This window comes from Nycticebus coucang, chromosome 9, assembly GCF_027406575.1.
Source record: "Nycticebus coucang isolate mNycCou1 chromosome 9, mNycCou1.pri, whole genome shotgun sequence".
Classification (NCBI taxonomy): domain Eukaryota; kingdom Metazoa; phylum Chordata; class Mammalia; order Primates; family Lorisidae; genus Nycticebus; species Nycticebus coucang.
In genome coordinates, this window is record NC_069788.1 from 19,528,803 (window position 1) to 19,549,429 (window position 20,627).

Here is a 20,627-nt window from a genome sequence, read left to right on the forward strand (position 1 = left end):
AAATATAGGTGTACATTAGGGTACTTTGACCCAACCTTAAAAACCCCCAACCTCTGGGGGGTACCAGGTTGGGTGGTTTCCTCAATGTCAGAAGCTCTTCGTTAGCCTTTTCGGACACAATACCCCACCTCCACCAAGTAGAGAGGGAAGACAAAAATGTTATAAATCAAACCAAAACAAGCAACAGAAAACTTTATGGGATAAAATTGGGGGGCTGGGGGGGACTAAATAATAGGGATAGAAACACTAGCAAAAATGAAGTTATAATTGTTGAAAAAGCAACAATAGAAATTATATTTAAACTAGAAAAATGAAGAAAGAAAAAAATGAAAAGAAAAATCTATAGGGAAAATGTTGAAATTAAAAAACAAAACAGGAACAACAACAACAAAGCAGTATATATATCTTGCTGAATATTGTCTGGGCAACAGGTAATCTTCTGGGGTATGAGATGTTAATCATAATGCTGATATGCCTGTATGCTATGGAGACTGGAAGCCTCTGCTGATTTCTCAAACTCCACAGGGTGAAGAGCCTAAATCTGTCCTCAGTCCTCTTGAAAGTCACTTTAAACTGCTCACCTTGACTAAGCAGAAGCTTTCCCAGGAAAGCACTTGTTGCTGGGATCACTCCGGAATTGGTTATCTACTTACCCAGTGTGCCAAAACTGGTCTCACTCTATGACCCTCAGGGCTAAGGTTGCAAAGTGTCTCAGTCCCCACCTTTAGGCTGCTCAGTCACTAGATTACTCACTCCCACCCAATCCTTGCTCTGTGACCCTGAGGGCAGAGCTTGCCAGGGCAGTTCTCCCACAATGTCTTTGCACGGCCCACAGTTGAACACTATTAGCTCCGTCTGGCTCAGAAGCTCAGTCTGGGGCCCTAGACAACACTTAAAGTCCTCCACACTCTTGCCCAAGTTCTCCCAAGGTAGTTCAACTGAGTTCCAAGTCCAAAAAAAACAAAACAGCTCACAGGTAAGGCCTTTCCAGTTTGCAATCTCACTGCTGCTATACTTACAGCTGCCAGAAGGATTAGACCTAATGAACACACGCAACTACTTGCCATTTTTCCACTGCTTTTGTCCTCCTCATGGGGTTCAGGAGTCTCTTGCTGACTCTCTCTGTTCTCAAAGGGATGTTTATGGGCAAATCCCACCAGCCAGAGGTGCCTGGAGTCTTGTCTCCCTATACTCACTGTGCCCAGTCACAAGGCAGCTGTTACTCGGCCACCATCTTCGATTGTTCTCTCAAATCCCATTCTTTAGTACATATCTCCACCTGAATGTCTCAAAGGCATCTCCCATTTGAATTTAACATATTTCCAAGAATCTTAGCCATCTTTTAAAAAATATTTTTTATTGCAGATTAAAGTTTTCAGCAAAATGGAGAGGGAAGTACAGAGAGTTCCTGTACACACATGCACAACCTTTCTTACTAATGACACTCCACTATTACCACAATGATACATTTTTACAATCAATGAACCTGCATTGACTCATCATCACCCAAAGTCCATAGTTCACATGAGAGTTTATTCTTTGGGTTATACAGTCTATGGATTTTGAAAAATGAATTATGACATGTACCTACCATTGTAATATCATACAAGTAGTTTCACTGCCCTAAAAATCCACTGTGCTCAGCCTGTTCATCCTTCCCTTCCCACTGTCCCTTGGCAACCTCTAATATTTTATTGTCTCTATCAGTTTGCCTTTTCCAGAATTCCATAAAGTTGGAATAATATAGTATGTAGTATTTTTACACTGGCTTCTTTCATTTAGTGACATAAATTTAAATTTCCTTCATGACTCTCCATATTTTGATAACTCATGTCTCTTTATTCCAGGATAATACTCCATTTTCTGGATCTACCACAATTTGTCCATTCATCTGCTGGATCTCTGTATTACTACAGTGACTATCAATTTTCCTCACAAACATGGTGGTCAGACTAGATTTCTTCTCTGTCCTCTCCATAGTCCTCCCCCCATTTTCAATGTGACTTTATCATGAATGTTTCTGAGATTTGTCTTCATCTGCTCTAAATATCCTGCCACATCACCACAGCACTAATTTAGGCCCTCATTATATCCTACTTGAAGTAAAACAACATATCAGTTCCACTGTTCATACTCTTATTTCTTTAACCAACAAATGTAAGTCTTACACTGTTGCCAGAACTATAATTTTGAACGTTAAGGCTGATCGTGACTCCTTTTTAATCCTCAATGGCCTTCCCTAAACTTAGTAAGCACAAGGTATGTTACAACCTGGCCCCTGCGTACCTAGAAAATTCCATCCCTTACCACTCCTTCTTTCCTCTTACTCAATGGCTTACTCTACCTTGTGCTTCAGATGTGCTGTATTGCTTCTTGCTTACTGAACTGGCCGTGTTTTCTACATTCTCTGCACAAGACTCCAATATCTTGGGTTATTCCTTTGGCACTTTGCTGACTAAGTCTAGCTCTTTTCTCAGAACTCAGTTCAGAGCTCACTTCTGTTTGGAAGGCTGTCCTGACATATCCTGTCTGTGTTAAGGATCCCTTCTGTGTGTTTCCATAAAATCCAGGACTATTTATTATACCGCATTATAATAATTTCTTTATTTGTTTGATTGGAGCGTCACATATATAAGACCATAAATGGAGGGGGTGTTCATAGGAGACAATGTGGCATCCCTCCACTCTATTCAATATCCTTTTGGATAGAAAGTCTTTCTTCTCCCCACCTCAAAGGCTCCCAGTCTCTTTCCTTACTGCCCATTCTGCTCTGTTCCCTCTTCCCGTACAGCCAGTATTAGCTGATAAAAAACATTATGCTTCAAGCACAAATCTGAGTATGTCTGATTCAGACATATTGGTAACTTCATTAACAATGCATTTTTACTTTTGGCATGGAATTAAAAAGGACTTCATAAGTAACAGTCTTGCCTTGAGAGGACCTGTAACCTTCAGTACAGGATTCCAGTCTCGCAAGAGGGTACTTGTGTACGAATGAGGCTAAGGACATAGATAGCTCAGACCCATTCTGCTTCTTTTCACTGATCTCTTACTAGAGTTTTCCATTACTTGAACATAGCCTGTTACCAAAAGGCATAGTAATTCACTGAAGACCATACAGGAGCTAGGTGACATTTTGGGTGAGGGTAAGAGTAGAGAATTTAAATATATAAAAGACATATAAACTAGCAAACTGGACTCCCAGATATAAAAACTGCCAATCAGACAGTACCTGTTTTAGAGATCTAAATGTTTAACCTTATTCTTACAGTAAAGAACAAAAATGCCTGTTTTTTAAATAAATTAACATTAAGTTGTATATCACTCTCGGTGATTAAAATCAATCAGGAATGAAATAGAAATACATTTATTGCATGATTACAGCTTATATATTTAGATACAATATGTTTTTACAAAATTAGTGCATTTTGTTTTGGAATGAAGATTTTGTTAAAAGAGCTTGTTTTCATGGTTCTTTATATTCTTCCAGGTAGTAATTTCTATTGGTTGCCAAAAAATAAGAAAAACTGGCTGTTTCAGATATTAACCTTTTTGTTCTGAAAACATATGGTTTTTGTTTCCAGTCAATCATCTGCAATAGTAAAAGTGATCAACTTGCTTTCCAATTTCACTAAGAGTCTGAGACAAGTAATTTATCTTTTTATAGTACCAATGGTATCTCATGTTCAAATATCACTTTATTCTTGCCAGGACAAAAGCCTTCTGGCTTGTTAGTAATTCAGCATAAGCATGCCAACCAACATCCTTGCCCAAAATATTTTTAAAGATGAGTACATATATCTATACCTAAAAAACTTCTCCAGAAATCTCTGGGTATATCACAAGCCAAGGAATAAAGTATTGTACTATCAAGAATCTTACTTAGTGAAAACTAATTAAGAGACATGCTACATTTATATTTAGGATTTTACCTTCCACCGACTGAAGTTAAAATGATAATGGAATTATAAGATAACTTGATGAAAAAATTCAATAATATGTGGTACAAGTAGAATATGAGAAAATATTGCAAGTTTATAAAAATGCATTTTAAACATGTTAATAACTATGTTGTCAATGATTTTTTTTTATTTTATTCTGCCTCAGTAAGAATCCTAGGAGGAAACAGATGGCATAGTCAAATTAGGCAAATTGGAGGATGGTTTCATAAATGAATATTTAGGAATGTATGGCCAAGGATTAGAGAAATCATAAAGGATAATGGAGAACTCTGGGCCTAATAGGGAAGTGACTCTTCTCCCTACTAGACCCTGAGGAGAGAAGAGAGTGGTTACCAAAACGTGGAGTGAGAGAGCCCAAAAAGTAACCTGAGAAGTAACCTGAGAAGGTTACAGTAACCCGAACCCAGTTGGTCACCAGAAGGCATAGTAGTCCACTGAAGACCATACAGGTCAGCCTCCCTGGTCTGTGTACCAAGTGGAAAATGGCGTAGAACATCTGAGGGGACAAATAGAAATTATCAGCAGAGGTACTGATATTAAACATTATGTGATCTGTGAATAAACTACACAGAGCATTTTAACTTAGGTAATCTATGAAGCAAGAAATTAAGTCAATATCATCATAAGCCTCAAGGTGAGGAAATCATCATCTAGGATTTCTTCTTATTAGACATTTGTAGATAGTGGTAAAATACAATTTTGTGATTTGTGTTGATTAATCAGTATAAACAACCAGACAAAATAGACTGGGAGTCACCCCAAGAGCAGAATATATTTTGGCCCAGATTCTCTGTTGTTTATGACAGTTACCCTCCCTTTGACTATCATTGCTGTTATTATCCAACCTCTAGGATATAACGCCATTTACACTTAGTACTTCTAATACTTTCATATATTTATCTACTTGCCTATTTATCCACACATTAACCTATCAATCCATTTCTTCATTTATTCTCTTATCAAATAGCTAATGGAATGTGGGGGCCTGGGTTCCCACAACCTTTGCCAAGATCTGCACTGAGGGCGCACGACACAAGAACAGACTTAGACTCAGTTTTTGCAGGTGAAATAACCATTGTGAGCCTGTGAGAGGCCTATCTTGGTAGCATCCAGCAAGTACAGCATCGATCTGTTCTCCCAAAGATCTCTTTATTCAGCCAAAACCCATAAATTACGCTGACAACATAAAACATAAAGTTAACTTTAGTAATTTGAAGCTGGGCACCCCAAGCAATCATTAACAATCAAAAGAACAAAAAGGTGGGTGGGGGGACAAAAAAGGGAAAATTATGCAATACATCATATGATTACAACACACACTTTACAAATTAGGGGGTAAATGTTAACTTTCCTAACTCTCTTCAGTGATTCCCATCTAGCCCTGGGGAGGACTCAGGTGATATGTAATCTGTAGTTGCTAAGCATTTCAGCATTCCATACTCAGCCTCAAGATATAAATCAGGCTGTCTCGGGCACCAGGAGGGGCAGGGTCCCAGACTCTGGTCAAACAGGACCTCCTAGAATGTTAGTCCTGAGCTGGAGGGTGTAAAAATCACAAAATAGCCTGTAAACCACCAGGCTACAGGTAGCCTTGAGTACGATTCAGCACATATGGGTTTTGAGGAATCCAGACTCTGATCAACAGGCCCTCCAGAATGCCTGACCTAAACTACACTGCAAACCTCCCACAATGCACTAATACTGTGCCATCTCTTCTCAACCTCTTCAGGGCCACACTTATAGCTCTTCTAACACATTAGACTCCAGTGACCAAATCTCAGCCCTTTCAAACATTGGAAACTTTTCAGAACTAAAATCTCAAGATCTGAAATTATTATGTCTGACCACAACCATCAGCTTTTTGTGTTCTCTTTTTAAAAAACATTCAATTTTGCTTCTCATTGTGATTGCTTAGCCACCTACCTCCACCTGCTGAACTTGGCAATCAATGGGTCCTTTCTGCCACTATGGTTCAACTATGGTCCAAATCTGCCGGCTTTGACTGTCTTTTATATGCCCTCCCTTTAAAGTTCTTAACTCAGGATACACTCCCTATGACCACTTCCCAGTTGCCCAATTTTCCTTGGAAAAGTCATGAAAATGCACATGTTAGATGAGCATGAATTCAGGATTTCAACCGGATTTTTATGTTCTGAAGTCTTTTTTATTCATCTCTCCTTGATTATCTATAAATGTCCTTGCAGTATTAGGCCAAAATAATCAGTCTTCTCAAATCTGTGGTCTTACCTACTATTTTTTCCCTCATAGAGTTATTATTAGCAACTTACATATGCTGCACCTGTTCTGTTTCCTGGAAAGCCCAACCCTTCATCTTGGGTCACTGTTATCATCTATTTATTAACTGTGCTCTGATTTTAGTTCCTTCCCTACCAACCTAACATGTCACTTGGAATTTAAATATTTTATTGCTTAGCCAATCCCTCTCTTGCTGCCATCCACCCAAGCTCTTGCTATTACTTTCTCCACTCAAGTCACTGTTGACAGTTCACTATCTCTGGATCTAGGCAAAGTAAACTAAAAACATTCTAGAAAGGAGTCACCATTCCAGATGCCATAAAGAACACTCATGATTTCTGGAAGGAGGTCAAAACATCAACATTAACAGGAGTTTGGAAGAAGTTGATTCTACCCTCCTGGATAACTTTGAGGAGTTCAAGACTTCAGTGGAGAAGTAACTGCAGATTTTGTAGAAATAACAAGACAAGTATAAAATTAGAAGGGGAGCCTTAGGCGTGCCTGAATGGCTGCAATCTCATAAGCAAACTTGAATGAATGAGGAGTTACTTTTCATGGATGAGCAAAGAAAGTGGTTTCTTGAGATGGCATTTTCTCCCTGTGAAGATTCTGTGAACATTGTTGAAAGGGCAACAAATGATTTAGAATATTACATAAACTTATTTGATAAAGCGGTGGCAGGATTTGATCAGATTGAGAAAATCTTTTCCAATTTTGAAAAAAAAGTTCTACTGTGTGTAAGATGGTATCAAACATCATCGTACGCTACAGAGAAATTTTTTTAGTGAATGGAAGGGTGGCATAATCTATAGTCTTATTTTAAGAAATTGCTATAGCCACCCCACCTTTCAGCAACCACCACCCTGTTTGGTCAACAGCCATTAACATTGAGGCAAGATCCTCCAACAGCAAAAAAATTATGACTCACTGAAAGTTCAGATAAGCCTCAGCATTTTTTAGCAATAAAGTGTTTTTAATTCAAAGTATGTACTTTGTTATTTTAGATTTAACACTATTGAACACTTAATGGTACACAGTATATGTAAATATAACTTTCATATGCACTAGAAAACCAAAAATTTTATGTGATTTGCTTTATTGCAATGATCTGGGACCAAGCCTGCAGTATCTCTGAGGTATGCCTGTACTCCCTCTCAAGGTCAACTCCACCCACACCCAAGAACTCCCAAGTCCTAACACTTTTTTTTTAACATTACTCAAACACTTTTCTCCTTCTCACTGCTCCTGTGTAATTATTCTATTTTAAAATATTACCATAGTGTTATAATATTGGTTTCAGCCCCTTCCTACTCACCCCTGAAAGCCCTCCCACTGTTTTGATCACAGGAATATTATAAATCAAAAATTTGATCATATTATTGAATATTGTCCATGATAACACCTAAATGCTATAGCCTGTGCTTATGATAGTGGATGATCTAGTCCTTGCTTTGTGCTCTCACTTTCTCAACATCTTGCAGGCCTCCCATAACTGAGAAACTTCTGCTTTCTAACATCTAACAAATTTTTTTGTTTTGTTTTGTTTTTTGTTAAAAAGCATTACCTCTTTCAAGAATTTCCCCCTCCACTTCTCTCTGTGTCTACTAGTAAGTGCACACTCATTCTTTACGACACCAGTAAATCACCATCCCTTAGCTTCTGACCTTAGTCCACAGAGTTACTCCACCTCTGATTACCCATATTGTCTTGTAGATGTTTCCACTGCCATGAAAAATTTATTTAATATTCCACCTTTCTTACTAATTATGAGCACAGTTTGAGAACACAAAGTGCATCTGATCATTACATCCATAGAAACTAGCATATGCCCAGAAAATAGATGTCCACATTTATGAGTAGGAAACGTTAGTTGACCTCACCCTTTACCTGATGGATATTTGTTTCCTGCTCCATCCTCCCTTCCTTGAAATCTCTTTAGTCAGTATGCAGAGTTCCTCATTCCTTGTCAGGTTGAGCTGGTGTCTTTACTTGGAATCTTGTCCAGACACGAGGCTCCCACCTTCTCCCCTATCTTCAGCCTCTTTCTACTCCTTGCTTCTCTTCTACTTACAACACCAGCTTTCTTGATATCAGCATTCCCAAACGCCTCTTAACTGTACTTTCATCAAACGAGACTTTTTTTTTTTGCCTTTTAAGTCACTGTCATAACTTTTGAAATTATTTTCTGTATTTGCATTCACTTCTTCACCGAATCTGTATTCCCGCACCTGAGGCATATGTGTTCTTTTAAGATGTATTTCACAGCCATCATCTTATATGACCTTTTTTACTAAAACTTTCTACCTCCTTAGTCTAAACACTTGAAATTTATCTCATTATTTTTCTAGCCATTTTAGCAGATTTCTTTCATTTCCAAAAAGAAACGTAGATTATTATAAAGTCCTGCCTCAGCATTTTCTACATTATAAGATGTCTCTTATCACTCCTTGGCTTAAAAACTTCACTTTTTACTGAAACAAAAATTAATTCCAAAATTTTTATCATAGACTACAAATCTCCAGATGGCTTTGATCCTGCTTCAGTAAATCTTGACTTTCAGTTTCCCCATGACACTGAGCTCTGTAACTAACACCAACAACACATTGCTTCCTTACGAGCTTTTTATCTAACTATTCACTCTTCCTAGGTTTTTGCATGGCTCAAGCTTTGGTTTAAAGATGACCACTCCAAAGAAGCTTCCTGACTATCCATGTTCAGAACTCCCAATCAAGTTCTATGGGATACTTAGCAGAAATCCTCAGGAAAGAAGGAATAAACAATGAAACAGAAAGACATCAGACCCAGGGAAATGGGTTTGTGAAAGGAGGTTCTATCAGAAGAGTTGTTTCGTTAAGGCCCAGAGATGTATAGGACACAGGAGAGCAGAAGGATGCAAATCTCCAGTAAAAAATGGCTCTAGAGAAAAAGACAGGTGTGGGTAGTATGGATAGACTGATTAAAGAGGAGGAGTAAAGCTGAGAGTTGAGTAATAGTAAAAAATACATATTACAAGAGATATTATAGTGCATATTACAGGACATGGAGGAAGAAATTTTAAAACAGGATAAAAAAACTATATATGAATACAAATATTAAATCAATTCCTACCTCTGCAATGAGCACTATTGACATAGCTAAAAATATGTAAGTGGATTTCTCAAAAATAGTTCAAATTATATATATATATATGTCTGTGTGTGTGTATACACACACGTATATACACACGCATATATATAATTTGAGCTAGTTTCCATTACCTCACCTACCATAACATTATTTTTATATATGTCTGTACATGTATAAAAGACCAGCCTGAGCAAGAGCGAGATCCCAGCTATAAAATAGCTGGCGTTGTGGCGGGCACCTATGGTCCCAGCTACTTGGGAGGCTGAGACAAGAAGGAGCACTTGAGCCCAAGAGTTTGAGGTTGCTGTGAGCTATGACACCATGACACTCTGAGGGTAACAAAATGAGACTCTGTCTCAAACAAAACAATACAAAAAAAGGATAAGTAAGGATTATAAATTAACATAACAAATTTCTACCATAAGCTACAGGTAGTATTGCAGCCAATAGCAGCTGAGGAGCTGCCCTGTTTACAAAGTGCTCTTTCATTCTGTTCGGGATCAAAAGGGCAAAGCAAAATTACTCACTACTTAGGACAGAGACATATTTTAGTCAGTGTGGGCCCTCTTGCTCAATTTTCCAAAGAAGGTCAAAAAATTATAAGCCATGGTAAAGGAGGTTTCTATAAACCTACTGTGACTGAAACTGCCCAGAAGTAACTCAAAATGCTGCCCATGCTTGATAAAAGTACTGAAATAATTATTCTTTTGATTATCTTAGATCTCCAAGACTAAATTAAGATTAAAAGTCATAGACTTATAGTCACTACAGTCTGGGTACCAGTCCTGCTTCAATCCCAACTTTATATTGGAAGACGAGTAGTTTCTTTTAATAAGTGATTTGGGGTGTGTGTATGGGTGTGTGTGTGTGTGTGTAACTCATCCATAACAGTTGTTCATGAAAGGATTCAAATGTCACTAGCCAATAATTAAACAGGCGAATTTTCAAGAGTGCAAAACAAAATTGTAATTATTGAAGGGTTATTGAGAAGACACAAATATAGCATTTTTTAAAATATTGGGTAAGATATTACTTATCAGCTAGTAATAACAAATAAAATAATAATTCAAAATCAAGGATAGCATAAATGAGATATTCATTAACTCATAAATGAGAGAAAAAAATGAAAGTGGCAGAATAAAAAACAGGTAAGATTTTTATTTCCAAAAGTTATCAAAATCTTTTATAGATTTAGAAATATATATATAGTGCCAAATACAAATCATCTACTCTCTAAATTCGAAAGAAGCAAAAGAATATTATCTCACAAAGAGTACATAGAATTTTGATAGTGGGAGAATTTCACTGTCAAGAAATTATCAGAACTGGCCGGGTGTGTTGGCTCATACCTATAAACCTAGCACTCTGGAAGGCCAAGGTGGGAGGGTGGCTTGAGCTGGGAGTTGGAGATCAGTTAAGCCAGAGCAAGACCCTGTCTCTACTAAAAGTAGAAAAATTGGCCAGGCCTTGTGGCAGGTGCCTGTAGTCCTGGCTACTTGAGAGATTGAGGCAAGAGGATGGCTTGAGCCCAAGACTTTGAAATGCTATGAGCTATGATGCATAGCACTCTAGCCAGGGTGATAGAGTAAGATTTTGTCTCAAAAAAAGAAAAAAGAAAGAAATTATCGGAATTACTTTACATGTTTAGAAGGTTTTTGACATTATTATAAGTTGGTGATATTAAATAGAAAAATAATGTTATACTGTGGCACTATTATTTTTGAGTTAAAGTTTTTTAGAATGTACTCTTTTGAGGAAATAACTTTGGACTCTAAATTCTTCCATTCTTTATTACAGTTCTACTATTGGTAAGGTTACTAAATTACAAATTCATCCATGTAAACATGTATGTGTAATTGTGTGTGCCTATGTATGTGTGTGTGCCTGTGTGTGAATGTTTGTGAGTAAACCTAGATGAGAAAAAATGAACATTTTCATCTAACATGCATTTCTTTGTAATTTTACTCTACTGGTACAACTCAATACAACTAAAAGTTATACACAATATCTTCTGATAGAATTGCTCATACAAATGATAATTGAAATTGTATAATCAGTAATACTAATATGTAGTATGTATTTAAAAAGCCAAATTAAATTTTCAGCTTTTTATTACTTTTACAGTTACAAAAAAAAAACAAATGTCTCTTCTCAAGACTAACTTTAATCTTTTGACTGCCCTTTATCACAGTATACAAATTTTATAAGACTTAGAATTATAATACAGAAATAAAATGCAAAACTTATAGTCAAACATAATGCGTAGCATAATATCTACTAGATTACACTTAGTACATTCAATTTTACTTGCATATAAATAGAGAAATAGAATTCTACTGAATAGCGATAGTCTAAGTTTTTGTCATGTATGCTTCATATAATTGCTATATGAAAATTCTGATCGTTAATTATTTCTGCCTATTGTATACAGGTTTATTAATTTTTAAGAAAAATATGTTAATAGTAATTTCTATTGTGCTGATTTTTTATTTATTTTATCGCATAGTGTAAAACTTTTAAAAACCAAGACAAATAGTATTGACTATGCTGAACATTTAAAAATATTTATATAAATGATGCTCACTTCGGCAGCACATATACTAAAATTGGAACAATTTTGGCAGAGATTGGTATGGCCCCTATGCAAGAATGACCTAGAAATTCATGAAGCATTCCATATTTTTCATTCAGTCGATATTTGTTAAACAGCTGCTCTATGGTAAGCACAGTGGCCCTGGAATATCCGAATAAATAATATTATGTTCTTTATCTTAAAAAAGTAAATAAATAAGCTCCAGCCCCCCCCAAATAAAATAAAATAAAAATATTTATATAAATGGAAGAGTCCTGTATATTTATATGTGGATACAAGAGGAGGCTAAGACTGAATTGCAGGTATTTTTAATTGTTGTATCTCAAATGTAGTTGTCTCTAAACATGAGAGAAACTCTCTTTCAACCTGTAAACTCAAATTTGTAATGTTGAATAATTGTATTAATACAGGCTATCTCTTTTCAAAGATAAAAAACACACATAAACTCTTGTAAGAAAAGAGATTAGATTATTTTTCACTTATGCTTTCTAGTCTATAGTTGTTCCACGATCTATGCAACCTTTTTAAAGCCTTATTAATGTTATCAGAGACAGTTATCTCCTAATTAAGATAATTTCAACTATGCTTACTTCACCAAGATAGTTAGCTAATAACTCAATATATTTAATTCTTATTTGTTTATTTTTAATTCAGTATATTCTATGACAGGCCATCTATATTTTAAAAAAATGTATATAACCTATTACATCTTCTAATGCTGGGAAAATAATTTCTTTGATCTACATATGAAAGCAAATCATCTAGTTCCAAGAACATAAATTATAATGTTATGGGATAAAGTACCTTTGGCAGATACTGTACTCAGAAAGAGACAACTACAATTACTAAAATATGAAAATGAATGCATAATGTCATGTAAAGTTAATGTTCGGAAAAATGTTAATCTAGAATAGGGTATATTATTACAGTTAGCATTTTTGGTAGATTGTAATGAAAAATATTAAATGAAGGCTCAGGAAACTGTCTTCTATCTTAATTTAGTCATATTTGTGTTTCCCTTCTGAAAAACAGAAGTATAGGCTCACATGTAGGGGCCCTTTTTGGTCTGTGGCACCATTTATGATTTCTGCAAAGTCGTAAGTTGCTATGGAAAGTGTGTGTCCATGACAGCATCTCCAGGCCCAAAATCTAGAGTGTGCTTCACCACTTATCAGGTGGGTGACTACTTTCTTAAAATCCTTCTTGTAAGTCAGCCATTTGTCATACTAATGTTTAGTCTCACAGCCCACTGCCACTTACTACATTTTTACTCTTTTCACGGTCTCCTAAGTATTCATTTTCCTGCTTCAGTCAACACAAACACACACAGATACACAAGTCACACCAGCCACTTTGTAGACACAGGCAAAGCAACAAGGCTGTGCTGCCCAGTGGTTAAGAGTATAGACTCTGGATCAAGACTTTCTGGATTCAACCCTGCTGTCACCACTCTGTAAATGTATCATGTCGAGCAAGCTACATAGCTTTCTTTCTAAATCAGGTATAATTTGCTTAATTCATAATATATAAAAATAAAATTAATATATATAAGGCTTACAACTGTTCATGTAGTAAGTACTCCACAAGGATTAGGTACAAAATCTCTTAACAACATAAATTAGATCATGTCTCTTCCCTCTCAAAGGCCCTGGTTTCTGTAATCCTGAGAATGAAAACTTCTCTGTGGTCTCTGAGGCTCAGCAGAACCCGGTTCCCACTAGACTCTCCCACCTGACCTCTTGCCCCCTGGCTTCCTTTCACCTCCTCTAACACCGTGTTCTGTTTTGCTTTGTCCTAATTTAGTGTCATTCTCCTATGATTGCCTCTCTGTGGCAGCTGCTCCTTCTACGAGAGTTCAGAAAACATTTCTTTATAAAGGGGGAGATAGGAAAGATTTTCAAAATGTGAAGCCATATAATCCCAGTTGCAGCTACTCAGCTGTGCTGGCGAAGTACGAAACAGCCATGAACAGCACGTGAACAAGGGACGTGACCGTGTTCTAAACAAAATTTTAATTACAAAAACAAGCAGTGGACCAATGGGCTATATGTAATTTGCCTTAGTATTGCAACCCATCCTTCACTGCCAAGTTTCAACGGTATCCCTCCGAGAGAGCTTGCTGACTCTCTCATTCTGGATCTCATCCTCCTGCTTTTTTAAATAGCAACTTATCGCATGTAATAAATATTCCTTTCATTTATTATTTTATTTGCTGCTCTTTGTGAGACCTCTCCATGCACAATGACCTATAAGAATTTAACATAGGGACCGTTGCTTAGAAGGGACTTAATAAATAACTTTTTGAATGGATGAATAAATATCATTTTATCTGGCTTTGAAAGTCAGCAGAAAGAAATCAGTAGAAACTTGCTAAAAGAGTTATATAGATTACCAACTGCAGGAATATATCCTTCATAAAGAATCTTTAAAATATGTTTTATTGCAGAATGTAGAAAAATTCCTCCCTTGCAGTCCAGAGCTCAGGGGATCCAGCAAGTTGATAGCCCTTCTGTGTCTGCTGCCTAGGAGTTGCCTTGGGATTAGAGACAAGCATGACCTCATTTTTGTTGAATATGCATGTTAGGAGAATTAGAACTGAACGAGCCATCTGAGGGATATAGTCCTCCTCCAGCATTGTTTATTTCATAGTATATACATAAGGGATATTCATTTCATGGAGAAAATTAAGAAGTCACAGCAATCAAAGCATGCTCCATTTTAAAAAAGTTCATAGTATGCTTTAGGGCTAAATAGTCACAGCATGCATTTTAAAGATGCAATTAGGGGCAATGATGCACTAAATTGCATGTGCAGTGAAAATATTATTTTTAGAAATGCAACTGAAACATCTAAAGGAGCTAAAAATAAAAGATTGCACTGCTCAGGTAAGAGCCTGTAGCAATGTAATAAGCTCTGTACACAGCAGAGTTACTATTACATTGGAGGAAGTTTTCTTCATGGAGGCCCTCCAGATGTCCCCAATTTAATAGCCTTTGACTTAGAGGTATAGCTCTCACATCCAAAAGAGACAAAATGACATTGTCAAAGAATGTTTAGATGCCAGTTTTCATGGTCTAACAGACCTGTTAAATCTCCAATGTTATATTTTATATTCCTTGTTAAAATTATTTCAAAATTTCCAGATCACTTTTTTGAGACATAATTATTTGGTAAATTTAAACTTTCTAGTTATATTTTCCTTTAATGCATAACCTGTGGGGATCACCAGGCTCCTGGAAAGGGTCAAGGTCCCTCGAAACAGATTCAACACTCTGTGGACTGTGTGACCTGAAGCTCTTCTGTGTTTTTTTTTTTTTTTCTTTTTTTTCATTTTTATGTGATGCCTGAGATACATTTGTTTTTAAGTTCATTGATTTTCAAGTTATTCTTTCTACATATCAAGCCATAAATATAGCTCACCTTATCTTCAAAGGCTTGTGAATTTTATTGTCAATTGAAACAATGACCTTATATGAACTCTAAAGAAAAGTGAGTATGAAAATTTGACAAACTTTTGTCTTCCTAAATAAATAGAAATATGGAGGAATCGTTTGAACACAACATGAAACAAATCTGTGAAGAAAAGAAATTACCTAATTTGTAGTACTATTAGAAAAGAACAAAAGGAAGAAAATCTGGTCGACTAGATCTAAAACTTTGGGTTAAAAGTATCTTTCAGTGAAAATTAATTTTCACAATTTATCATTCCACAATTTTTAGATGAGCAGAAATAATTAGGCTAAGACTCATACACACACAATACTGTTCAAATAAATGAGCCTTCTTTTTTTCCCTTGTATAAAACTAATACTGAGTTTGTGTTTAAGCTTTTTAAACTCTATAATAGATACAAATGACATAAATAATGTATTATTCAGGTCAATGCTGGTAAACGACGTAACTTTTTCAAATGCAAAGTTCATAAGTTTTGTATTTCCATTGAAAGATAAATATTTGAAACCAATATTTTCCTTTCAAGATTAAACTTCAATATATCCCATTTAAGATGTTTATAAAGTTGCTCCTTTATTATGACGGGTCACCTGTACCTCATCTCTAACTATGCTGATGAGTCTTTGTCTTATCAGAAACTAGAAGACATCTGCCATAGACCAGGTACTCAACAGATATTTGAGTACATCTGTGTAGATGTATACAAGTAAACATGTAATTATTATGAGCATCTGTTTCTGGATTCAGAAATGAATCTGTATGTAGACATTGACAAGGACATAAATGATTCCGGGAAGACTTACCGTGGGGTCCTGAACTGATCTTTGAAAGATGAGGAGTTATGGAAGGGAAGAGTAAGGGAGCTGGTCGTGAGTGGGGCAGTAGGAAGAAGGAAGACCTGGCAGAGAAGGAAGATGACAAAGGCATGAGGTGTGAAACAACACAATGTTTTGGTGGAAACACTTTGAAACAACTGTAACTATCATGGGAGACTATCTTAGAGTGAATGGGCAATGAACACATCCTGAGGAGATTTAAGAGGTAAGTTGACATGGAAGAGAAGGCCGCAGATGTGCACACACCAATTAACCGATAATCTGACTCCATTTTTTTGATGTTTGTTGACAACCTTTACACCTTATCTTTCTCACTCCTCTTCACAATCCACATCAGGGCAAGCTGAGAAAGCCTAGGGGCTCCTTTCTTTCGCAACAGAGAAAAATTCAAACCGCAAAAGACTGATCCAAGCACAGGGACCTTCAGTCTAGCCCCACCCACTGAACACCTTAAAAGCCAAACGGAGCTCCTTTCTCTGTTTTTGTAAGACATTTTAGACTGCTTGGGAGGCCTGCCTTGTTATCCCTAGGAAGTCTGGTTATACACATCGTGAACCTTATATCAGCCCCTTGGTGTGTGTGGTATTATCAGAAACAAATTTGGGGTTGGGTTCTATCCTGCTCATGCAGAATGACCAGAAAAAATAAGTTCCAAGAGAAATGATTTTGAACAGAATTTTTCCTTTGCTCAGTGTGAGACAATATGAATCGCTTTCTTGTAGAAAGGAATTTTTACATAGAACCATCTCATCCTTCAATGACAAAATCATTTTCATCCACTAGGGCATTGGTTCTCAACCTTCCTAATCGCTGCATTGTTACAAATGGAAAAAAGGGGTCGCGACCCACAGGTTGAGAACCGCTGCACTAGGGCAAAAACCCAAATACGATTCAGATTTGAGGTTAAATCAGCTCTCTCTCTCTCTCTTTCCATATCTCTGTCTCTCACTTCTGACATTCCTCACTTCTCCCACCCTCCTTTTTGATAAATGTTGTGCTGACTTGAATTTCTGATTATGTTTAATTATTTGAAGAGTCGTATTTACGTGTTATAATGAATAGAGTTCTTCCAATATATCAGTAATCAAGGAACTTGCTGTCATTAATACAGCTTCTAGAAACACCTTGCATAAGAAAATTTCTGGCCATGCTGTACAGTGAGTCTTTGTCAGAAACTAGAACACATCTGCCATGGACCAGGTACTCAGAAGATATTTCAGTATGATATTTCAGCTTAAATAATTTATAAATCATAGTCCAGGAGGAGCCTTAAATATTTCTAATATTATATGTGGCATGAACCTTTGTTTTTCACGGAACAGCCATTACTCCCATAGCAAATGTTGTGTGAAAATTCAGGCTGGTGGAAATGATCACTCAATCAACAAATATTTGGTCCACATCCCACAGAGGTCAAATATATATGTTACATTGGATGCTTGAAGCAATTTATTTAACACTCTTGTCAAGGAAAACTTACTTTTCATTTGTTTCTAGCCAGCCTTCCAAAACTTCCCCTGAGAGAAAAGTTGAAGTAGATGGAGAGCAGGAACATTCGAGCATAAGGGAAAGACCAGAATCCGGAGTGGGGAGAGTAGGAAGAATCTCATATTATCAATATGTTTCTTATACTTTGATTAAAAATAAAAACCAGTGAGCTATTTCCAACCTGCCAAACAATGTGAATCTTTGCTCCTAGCCACAACGTTCAAATGAAAATCAGACTCTGTGAGAATCTTAGCTTTAAACATCTTTTATAGCTGTATGCATTCCCTTGACTTTTTTTTATATTGTTCCACGGGGCTTGCTATTTTATACATCATTTTTATTTTCTTTAAACCAGCAAAATCCTGGTTTGGACGCTTCACCTTCCAGTGGCCCAGCAACCTTATCATTTTATCTAATAGTTGTAAAATTAGAAAAGCTCTGACAAATCCCTCCTGGCCGTGCTGAGCCCAGGGAAAGAATTTTCCGTGGAGCCCGGAAATGGGAACTCTGCAAAGAAACTTTGCTGTGGGTAACTTTTAAATCAAAGGAACAATCTTTGAACAGGGATCTTGAGACTAAAATCTCTCTGTAATTTAATTGTATCAATTTTAATTTTGTATTTATATCTTGTTGTTTGTTCCTGCTAAGCCCTAGAGGTGACATTGGTGGCTACCATCTCACTTTGTTTCCCAGTATATTTCCCAGAACTTCGTAGAATTTATGACCCAATTTTTGCCTTTGGATTTAATCTGAAAAATGTCTAACTAATACCAAGCACAGAGCTGGCTATTAGGGACGATAAAGCTGTCTGTCTCCTAACTCGAGGTTGCTAAAAGGTTCAGATCAAGCTTGTGTCTCCCATCCTGTGCCACAGTCTGTCTTATGTACAAATAGATTTAGATTTGCTGTATTATCTTGCTGCATTAATTTACCCATGCTTGTTGTTTAGAGATAATAAAATTCATGTACCATGATAAAATTCTTCAAAAAGTCTACTAAAAGAAGAAGCAATTCAAGAAATTTGTTCCTAGGTGTAAGTTTGATCTGGAATGGAAGCATTAACAAGAATGACAAGAATGTAAAATAGACAACAGTAATTTTCTGTATGTTAAAAATACTGTATAAATATTCCTATTTTCTATCCCAGGGAACTAATTATTAATAAAGGTTCTACAATAATTTTTGCATCATAAATGGAATGCTTTAAATAGATATTTTCACAGGATATCTGATTTGATACTGTATTTCCATAGTCTAGGGGAAAAAATAATCTTTAAAAATATTTGAAATATTCCACTAATTTATACATTTGTTTGTTTAATATGGATTCTAAGGTACCAGATAAGGGCCCAGATTCTTTAAAATATTAATCCATTACATTCTCCTAATAGACCTATGAGACAGGGGCCATTTTTGTTCCTTTTTATAAATAAGAAAAGCAAGACTCAGAGAGGTTAAACATTTTACCAGAGGTCACACTACTAAACAATTTTAGGTAATACAATGAAAATTCAGGCATTCTGGCACTGGGCTCTGCAATCTTAACCTCTCCCCAGTGTTCTTCTTTAATGCCATTCATATTAGGCCTTTAGGTCTATTTGTTCATAGCAGTTAACATTAAACTTAGAAAATTTTTGTTAAGTAAATTTTCTTAGACATCTAGATCTGGGAAACATATCTAACTCATATTATCCATTACTAGCTCATATTATCCATAAGCAAGAAAAAAGGTAACATCCTAATAGGGACAAAATCATGCTTATGTTGTAAGGGTGGTTCCTACATAGTTAATAGAATTAATAACTTAACACTTAAAATTTATTTTCTAAACTCAGATTTTTGGCAACATGTCAATAATTCATTTTTACTTGACAATTTTTATTATTGGATTATACTTCTGTAAGTAAATTAAATTCCATTTAGGCAAGACTAAAGTTGTGCATGTTTATAGCATTTGAAAAACAGCTAATATGTTCACTTTTTTAAATGAGTACAAAAAGGTGCTTACCAAAAAATAAGAGCAAATCATGCATTTTCATTACCAAACATAAATACAAAATGAAACAAAATAGATGGATATTAAACATATTTCAAATTAGTAAACGAAAGCCTTGGTCACTGACTAGCTCTGGGCATTAAACAAAAACAGTTACTGACTGACCATTGTTTGCAAATTAGCTCCATGACAGATCCTAGAATATCAGCTCTCAATGAGTTTGCAGTACAGCAGAGTAGAAAGGATTACAAAGATGGCAACACCAGCAAGAAAAATGGTGATGCACCTAAAAGAACTAGGACTTTAAGAAGGATAATGTCTTTAAATTGGTTTTGGATGAGTCAAATTTGAAGTAGATCACAAAATTAGAAAATTGCAGATTTTAAGACATTGGGGACTATTGCTTAAGCAAGGCATCAAAATTAGAGATATGAATTTCAAAGTCACATGTATAGACATGTGACTAAAAAAGAAGATTAATTATGTTAAGTATAATTTGATTTCTGTATCATTAGACTTCAAGAGAATGTTAAACATAATGTTTATGAGTGCTGTCTTTTAAATTAGACAGCTATAAGTTATGACACATATTGGTCATATGAATTTAGGCAAATTAATCACTAAACCTAAGTTCTAATTTGCTAATCTATAAAATGGACATAATAATGTACATCACTGTGGTAGTCAGAATCCCAAAATGGTCCCCAAGGTTTCTGCCCCCTGGTGGTTCTGTCTGGTATAGGTGCCTCCCCTTAAATGTGGATGGACTTGTGAATATAACAAGATATTCATTCCTTAATGAGTTTATATTATTTGATAAAATGTCCTGGCATACTCACCATCATTGCCGTAAATATTTTAACTTTTACCATCTATATCATCTGTAATAATTATTCAATTCTGCTATTGTATTGTCA

The 20,627-nt window shown here is 36.0% G+C and overlaps 1 protein-coding gene and 1 non-coding gene across 2 annotated transcripts in view; both read left to right on the top strand.

Moving 5' to 3' along the window:
• EYS (eyes shut homolog) overlaps window positions 1-20,627 on the top strand; it is a 1,685,250-nt gene that overhangs the window by 1,309,778 nt on the left and 354,845 nt on the right. The window lies entirely within an intron of this gene.
• Window positions 11,921-12,028, top strand: LOC128595110 (U6 spliceosomal RNA). Its single transcript, XR_008382788.1, has one exon. It is a non-coding gene; the product is annotated as a U6 spliceosomal RNA (small nuclear RNA).